The sequence below is a fragment of the Panicum hallii genome, chromosome 5 (genome assembly GCF_002211085.1).
Source record: "Panicum hallii strain FIL2 chromosome 5, PHallii_v3.1, whole genome shotgun sequence".
NCBI lineage: Eukaryota > Viridiplantae > Streptophyta > Magnoliopsida > Poales > Poaceae > Panicum > Panicum hallii.
Window position 1 is genome coordinate 49,800,079 of NC_038046.1, and position 7,796 is coordinate 49,807,874.

The following is a 7,796-nucleotide window of genomic DNA, read 5'->3' on the forward strand; positions in this document are numbered from 1 at the left end:
ACATCCGTCATCAAGAGGGAAAAGGGCAAAGTTAAAGTTCTTGAGAGCACTCATGCCAAGTTAGAGCTTGCCCACTACGACTTACTTAGTAAGTACAATGACTTGCTCAAAAAGCACAATGAGTCACTTGTACTTGCTAAGCAAGTTGAAGAGAGCCACAAAAAGCTCAAACAAGAGCATAGGGAGTTGGCTCACAAGTATCAAGAACTTGAATTTGCTTATGAAGTAATTGACCCAAGTCTTGAGAAAGTTGTTAATGAAAAGGTCAATGCTTCTACTTCATGTGATGACCTACTCATTGATGCATATGCCACTAATGTTGTGCCCAAGCTTGCCTCTTCTAGGGAAAAGGAATTGATGGATCAAGTGGCAAGCCTCAAGAGTAGTGTGGAGAAACTCTCAAGGGGAGAATACATCCACAAGGAGATTCTCTTCAACAATGCCCGTGACTATGGTAAGAGAGGTCTTGGTTCATTTCCGGAGCCAAACATGGCTACAACTCCTTCTCCGGAGATCAAGACAAGCTTCATCAAGGAAGTTGGTTCATATTGCCAACATTGCCAAGTCACCGGGCACCACACTAGGGAGTGCACTTTACCATCACGTCCTCTTCCTAAATTACCCAAGAATTACTCATCAATGTTCCAAAATAATCATTTTCTCTTGAGTAAAGTGAAGGGCAAGGTGAAGGCCAAGTTCATTGGCAAAATTGCTAAGGAGTCGCGGAAGAAGCTCCCCAAGCAACTTTGGGTCCCAAAAGCTCTTGTCACACATGTGCAAGGCCCAAAGCTTGTTTGGGTTCCGAAAACTCAAAAATAAATTCTCATGTGTGTAGGTGAACTACAAAGCTGGTGGAAAACATTGGGTACTTGATAGCGGTTGCTCTCAACATATGACCGGTAATGATAGCATGTTCACCTCACTTGAAGACCCCGGCGATCATGAACATGTCACCTATGGTGATAACTCAAAGGGGAAAGTCTTAGGTTTGGGTAGAATTGCAATTTCAAAAGATTTATCCATTTCAAATGTTTTGTTTGTAGAAGCACTTAGTTTTAACCTCATTTCTATTGCACAACTGTGTGATCTGGGACTAACGTGTGCCTTTGACAAGAATGGTGTTGTAGTGACTCATGAAAAAGACAAGTCATTGATATTCACGGGGTTTAGGCATGGCAATATCTATTTGGTGGATTTCTCTTCAAAGCAAACAAGCACCATGACTTGCCTCTTCACCAAGTCGTCTCTTGGGTGGCTTTGGCATAGAAGAATTGCCCATATCGGCATGAGCAACCTCAAGAAAGCCCACAAGAGAGGGATGATCACCGGCATAAAGGACGTCACTTTTGACAAGAACAAGCTATGCAAAGCATGTCAAGCCGGGAAGCAAGTTGCAACTCATCATCCTATCAAGACGATGTTGTCTACCTCCAAGTCGCTCGAGCTACTACACATGGATCTTTTTGGTCCAACTTCATACAAGAGCATTGGTGGTAACCTCTATTGCCTAGTAATTGTTGATGATTTTTCCCGTTACACTTGGGTCATGTTTCTAGGTGATAAGGGTGAAACTCCGGAAATCTTCAAGACATTTGCAAGAAAAGCTCAAAGGGAATACAATTCCCCAATCGTGAAGATCCGGAGTGACAACGGCACCGAGTTCAAAAATATGAAGATTGAAGAATGGTGCGATGAAGAAGGAGTCAAACATGAGTTTTCCGCCACCTACACGCCCCAACAAAATGGAGTGGTGGAAAGAAAGAACAAGACTCTCATCACTCTTGCAAGAGCAATGTTGGATGATTATGGCACGTCCGAGAAGTTTTGGGCGGAAGCAATCAACACGGCGTGTCATGCATCCAACCGAGTGTATCCTCACCGACTCCTCAAGAAAACTCCATATGAGCTCATCACCGGAAGGAAACCAAATATTTCATACTTTCGAGTCTTTGGTTGCAAATGCTTCATCTATAAGAAGAAAAGGCTTGGTAAGTTTGAGAGTAGATGTGATGAAGGTTTCTTTCTTGGTTATGCATCAAACTCCAAAGCATATAGAGTATTCAATCAAACCTCCGCGTTAGTTGAAGAAACATGTGATGTGGAGTTTGATGAATCTAATGGCTCCCAAGAGGAGGTTGTTGGCTATGAAAATGTAGGGGATGAAGAGATTGAAGAAGCCTTGAAGAAGATGTCCATTGGGATATCAAGCCGGAAGAGGTGCATGAAGGCAATGATCAAGGGGGAGGACCTTCCTCATCTACACCAAGCACCTCCACGGCACCCCTAGTGAATGAAGATCAAGATAAAGTTGATCCACTACCCCAAGAAAATGTGTCAACGCCAACACCCCAAGTCCAAGAACAAGAAGAGCAAAATATTCCACCACAAGCACAAGTCACTCATGATCCACCCCAACAAGCATCCACGCAAATACCGCTAGTGAAGCATGGTCGCATCTCCAAGGATCATCCAATTGGTCAAATCATTGGTAGTCCTTCCAAGGAGTAAGAACTCGTTCTAAGCATGCTTCATTTTGCGAACATCACTCGTTTGTTTCTTGCATTGAACCCACTAGCATAGAGGAAGCGCTTGAGGACTCGGATTGGGTGATGGCCATGCAAGAAGAATTGAATAATTTCACCCGCAATGAAGTTTGGGTCCTCGAAGCTCCTCCGAAAGACAAGAACATCATCGGCACAAGTGGTCTTTCGAAACAAGCAAGATGAACATGGGGTGGTAGTACGCAACAAAGCAAGACTTGTGGCAAAAGGGTTTTCTCAAGTCGAAGGTTTGGATTTGGTGAAACTTTTGCTCCGGTCGCAAGACTAGAAGCTATCCGCATTCTTCTTGCTTACTCTTCACATCATAATATCAAGTTATATCAAATGGATGTGAAAAGTGCTTTCTTAAATGGCTTTATTAACGACTTGTTTATGTGAGCAACCTCCCGGGTTTGAAGATCCGAGGAATCCTAATCATGTTTATAGGTTGCACAAGGCACTCTATGGACTCAAACAAGCTCCAAGGGCTTGGTATGAGAGACTTCGTGACTTCCTAATCATGCAAGGTTTCAAGATCGGGAGGGTGGACACCACTTTGTTCACAAAAGACGTCAACGGGGATCTTTTCATTTGTCAAATTTATGTTGACGATATTATCTTTGGCTCAACTAATGATTTACTAAGCCATGAGTTTGCTACCATGATGTCTAGGGAATTCGAGATGTCCATGATTGGCGAATTGACCTTCTTCCTTGGTTTTCAAGTCAAACAAATGAAGGAAGGGACATTCATTTATCAAGAAAAATATACTAAAGATATCTTGAAGAAGTTCAAGATGGATGAATGTAAGCCAATCAAGACACCCATGGCAACCAATGGGCATCTCGACTTGGATGTGGACGGTAAACCGGTTGACCAATCCCTCTATCGCTCCATGATAGGGTCTTTGCTTTACCTTACCGCATCTAGGCCCGATATAATGTTTAGTGTGTGCTTGTGTGCCCGTTTTCAAGCTAACCCTAAGGAATCACATCTTTCTGCTGTGAATAGGATCCTTCGGTATCTCAAGCACACCCTAGCATAGGCTTGTGGTACCCCAAGGGCGCTAGTTTAGATCTCTTGGGATACTCGGATTCGGATTTTGCCGGAAGCCGTGTCGATCGCAAGAGTACCTCCGGGGGTTGCCACTTGCTTGGGCGTTCTCTAGTTTCTTGGTCGAGTAAGAAGCAAAATTCCGTGGCTTTGTCCACCGCGGAAGCGGAATATATAGCTGCCGGTGCATGTTGTGCCCAAATTCTATATATGAAGCAAACCCTTTTGGACTTTGGTGTGAAACTAGGAAGAATACCACTCTTTTGTGACAATGAAAGTGCCGTAAAAATTGCCAAGAATCCAGTTCAACACTCTCGCACAAAGCACATTGATATTCGCCATCACTTCTTGCGTGATCACGAAGCCAAGGGGGACATTTCCCTTCAAGGTGTGAGATCCGAGGAGCAATTGGCGGATATTTTCACAAAACCTTTAGACGAGAGTACCTTTGTTAGGCTAAGAAATGAGCTTAATGTATTAGATGCGGCAAACGTCATGTAAGTTGCCATGTCATATAGAAAAATGCATACATATAGGACACTTGTCTAACCATGGCAAGATAGTGATGAGCAAGGGTTTAGCTAGAGGTGGTGGTCCACTTGTTTTCCTCTAGGCTTGTAGAAAGGCTCATCATGATAAAGCTTTCCGTGGGATCAAACTTGACAAGTAGATCTTAAATTCTCGCTATGCATTTCTTGTCATATAGTTGTGCATCTCATGTTTACCTTTCTTTCGCATGTGTTTGTAATTTGCATTATCATTGCATGCGTAAAAGTCACAAAGGAGATCACTTGATGAAGATGAGACTTGTTTTACATGCAAGATCTTAATTCATGAGAAGTGAAGAAAGTAAAGTGTTGGGTGCGTTATTGCCTAGTGAGCAATGTCATTATGAGTTTGAAGCTTTCCTCCTTCAATATTCCTATGACATGCCTCATACATTTTAAATTCGCGCTTTGTCTCTCTTGCGACTTATCCTTGATTTTGAAAAGAAAAACTATTTAAGTTATTAAGCTATTCTATTTTGAGGGGTAAAGTCGCCTATGCAAGTCCATTAACTTGAGTTTAGTTGAATCTTATAAGTTCATTGGACGTAGCATAGAAAAGTGAGCTGAGAGAGGGTTTTTGGGTTCACCGGTTAAACCGACGTTCAATGGATCTATACCCATCGGTTTAACCGGCGTTACTAAGTGTCAGTCACAGCTCAGTCATTCCAGGCGTTCAACCGGCGTATACAAAGTCTGCAGCATCGGATCAACCGTTGAACAGAACACACTTTTGACCTGAAAATCAACTGATATTTGCTTCGTTCAACCGACGAGTTCACTTTTCATATCATCGGTTCAACCGGCGTATAGATACAGATTTGGCAAGGCTTCTGGTAAAATACACCGACGCAATCAACCGGTGTTCAAAACCTAAGCGTCGGATCAACCGGCGATAAGAAAAACTGCGAGGTCCACATGTCATATTTCTCTCTTGACCGGTCACGACCCTTCACGTGCTCTCTTTTCCCGCTCGACCTCTCGCCTTCGCCCTAGCTCCCGTCACGCCGCCGCCGTCCGCCGCCATCTACTGCCGTCGCCATCCACCGCCGCTCGCCGTCCGTGCGCCGCCGCTGCTCGCCGTCCGTGCGCCGCCGCGTTCCTGCGCCCGCGCCCGCGCCCGCTCGCGTCCTCGCATCGCCACACGCGCCGCTGTCCGCAGCTCGTGTGCGCCCTCGCCGCCGCACTTTCCGCGCCGACCGCCGCCCGCGCCGCCGTCGTCTGCCGCACGGCCCCAGCCGTGCCCGCGTCTTGCATCGCTCCGCGCGCCCAGCCGTGCGCAAGCACCGCCTGCATTGCGACCGCGCCGCCGCCAATCACCACCTGCGCGCCACCGCACCAGCGAGCCCTTGCGCCACCGCGTCGACGTCACTGCCGTGTCACCGCGTCTTGTTGCTATCTGTGATCGTGATGGGCCGTGACAAGAGGAAAGGGAAGGAGATCGTGGTTGAGGAGCCCGCGCGCAAGCGGACTCGCGCAGCGAGAGAGGCCGAAAGGGCCGAGATGGTGGCTAAGGCCGCCGAGGAGCAGGCGTCAGGCCGTGCTCGTCCTTTCGCGATCAGAGATCCAGCAGCCAGGGGCAGAGGGAGAGGCAGAGGGATGGGCAGAGTCAGAGGAGGCAGGGCCACCAGAGCCGCAGCAGCAGCAGCAGAGTCAGCGCAGTCAGCTTCAGCGGCAGAGTCCGAGTCAGAGTCAGCGACAGACCAGTCTGAGCAGTCTCAGGGGCAGGCTACACCTCAGTCACCAGCTCTACGACGTTCCGGCCGCACTCGGCAGACGTCCCCTGCAGAGCAGCCCTCACCTGCGACCGAGCGTCGCACTGGACCTAGGACGCGAGGAGGTCACCAGCCACAGGAGCCTCGCAGGTCCACCGCAGCAGCAGCAGCAGCTAGACGAGCCGAGGCCCTAGCGGCCGAGCGCGCAGTGTTCCGCATGGACACTGTCGTGCGTCTGGAGCCAGGTGTGCTGCTCCAGAACTTGACCAAGGCCAATGCGGCAAAGGTCAAGAGGCTCAGATGGAGTATACAGGAGGAGGAGTGGTTCCCGGTGACACGAGACAGCAGGGTCGATCGTAGATTCTGGACGCTCCTTCAGGCCAGTTTCTACGAGACCTATCAGAGACGGGGCCACAGGATTTTCCCTCACCGAGTACTGGACTGGGTTTCACTGAGGACAGCTGCAGGGGGAGCTGATGTCCGCGAGCACTTCGAGCACTTCAGAGGTCTGCCCAGGTTGCTCTCGATTGAGAGGAACAGATATATTGAGGACTGGGTCAGAGTTTTCTACGCCACAGCTTGGATTGCCCCAGAGCGCCGAGCAGTTCACTTCATGTTTGGGGGGCAGGTGTTTGGTTTGTCCAGAGCGACACTTGCAGGGATTCTTGGAGTTGACCTAGTTGATGTCTCTCTGCACGAGATGGTCTACGGTGATGCAGATCCACCACGCAGGGCTATGATTGGCGGGATTGCACCTTCTCACGAGGTGATCTCTCAGTGTTTCCGTCAGCCATTCCCTGCTTCCTACGCCAGAGTCCCTAGCCTGCTGACCCCAGAGGCTTACGCAGTTCACATGGCACTCCGGAGGACTTTGCTCCCGAGGAGTGGCTACCCAGAGGGGTTCACAGGTCTGCAGCAGCTACTGCTTCTTCACATCCTTACTCATGAGCCGTTCGACATTGTTGACTTCATTTTGGCTGAGATTGAGGATGTCATCACTGACGGGATGGGTGTCGTGCGTCAGTTTCCATATGCTCACTGGATCAGCTTCATTTGTTCTATGATTGTGCCAGCTGAGTCCCCCGTCAGTGCAGTTTACAGACAGGACGAGGTCCCATGGTTTCCAGTCTACCGTCCGACAGCACCCTCAGACAGGAGGAGAGGCAGACAGGCCGATCGGGCTGCTATGGCACAGTTGGCACCCGAGGTACAGGCCCGAGTGGCCCAGGAGGATGAGGCGTTACTTGCCGCCGAGGCACAGCTTCCAGGAGGAGAGGATGAGATTCACTGGTCCGATTTTGAGTCAGACTCCTCCGAGGACGAGGAGTACTTCCCTGCACCCGCTCCAGCGAGTCACGATCACGAGGCAGGGGGTCCGGAGAGCCAGCTCCAGTGACAGCTGCTGCTACTTCTGTCTCAGAGTCACAGGTGTCTCAGCCGTCTGAGCTCACCGCACTTTTACAGCAGCTGGTCACTCAGCAGAGGGAGGACCGCCGGGCACAGGAGGAGGCCAGGAGAGCCCATGAGGCCCAGCTTGCACAAATTCAGAGGGAGGCCGCTCGAGAGCGAGCTGCTACAGAGGAGCGTTTCGTCGGCCTTATTGACAGAGTCTCTCAGAGGACGGACGCTCAGTTTCAGCAGATGCAGCAGGGCATGATGGCGATGTTCGGGATGATTTCACAGTTATATTCTCACACCGGACTCGCCCCTCAGCAGCCAGCACAGTCAGGCCTTCAGGGCGCCGGAGCACCACCACTTGCAGTTACACCTGCTCCGGCCTCCACTTCTCCAGCTTCTTCTACGACCCCAGAGATTATGTTCTCATTGTCAGCACTTCTTGGGTCTGCGAGTCGTCCTCTCTTCTCTCCTCTGCCTGCGACCTCACTCTTCCAGGAGTCACCTTCAGCGGTGCAGTCAGTTGGCCTCCCCACCATACCACAGCC